The 711-nt window shown below is 40.6% G+C and overlaps 1 pseudogene; it reads left to right on the top strand.

The window, feature by feature from the left end:
- The window catches only part of LOC107160784, a 10,155-nt pseudogene extending 9,444 nt beyond the window's left edge, over positions 1 to 711 (top strand).

Genomic DNA, 711 nt, shown 5'->3' with positions numbered 1-711 from the left:
GTGGTTTTCAGCCAAACCACCTCTCTCAATTTGGCAGTCAGTGTTATGTTCATGTTATTATTGACACTTGTTCTCATTTCATTTTGACCACTTCTCATACAGAAGAAAACTACTCATCAATCATTTTTTTTCCATTTAGCTGCTTTTGGAGTGCTGGGCCATCCTCTATAAATTAACACTGCTAGTTGTCTTACTTATCTATTTCTTTTTGACAGTTTTATTGATCACTGAACAGGTATTCATTATAATCCCCAAGGCCATGTTACTGTAGAGCAATCTCACTTGTCCCTTAAATAACCATTACAAAAATCAAAGGGGGAGATAGAACCCCACAAAATTGTTTGAATCATGCTCTCTTTGTTTTAGATTTCTTAAATTTGGATGTTGAATTTCACACTATTGAGCCGACTACCACTGCAATGGGCCTGTCAGGCCCAGTTTGGTGGAGAAACTTACAAACAGGACCATGGAATGGACAATATTCAGGATAATATGGCATACAAGCCATGTCTGTGTCACTCAAAGGTGCAGTTTATCCTATCTGGGTATCGGAGCATGCCGCACGTTCATCACCATCAAGGAGGATCTGAAGCTTGAAGCAGAGGCATTGATCCTGATCTCCACTAGGAACAAGAAGCTGAGAAGGATGAAGTGGAAGGTGAAGAAGACTGTAGACCCAGAATGCAAAACCGCCAATGTGGGGACAACTGA

Source organism: Marmota marmota, unplaced genomic scaffold (genome assembly GCF_001458135.2).
Source record: "Marmota marmota marmota unplaced genomic scaffold, marMar, whole genome shotgun sequence".
Classification (NCBI taxonomy): domain Eukaryota; kingdom Metazoa; phylum Chordata; class Mammalia; order Rodentia; family Sciuridae; genus Marmota; species Marmota marmota.
This window is presented reverse-complemented; position numbering and strand designations above follow the sequence as displayed.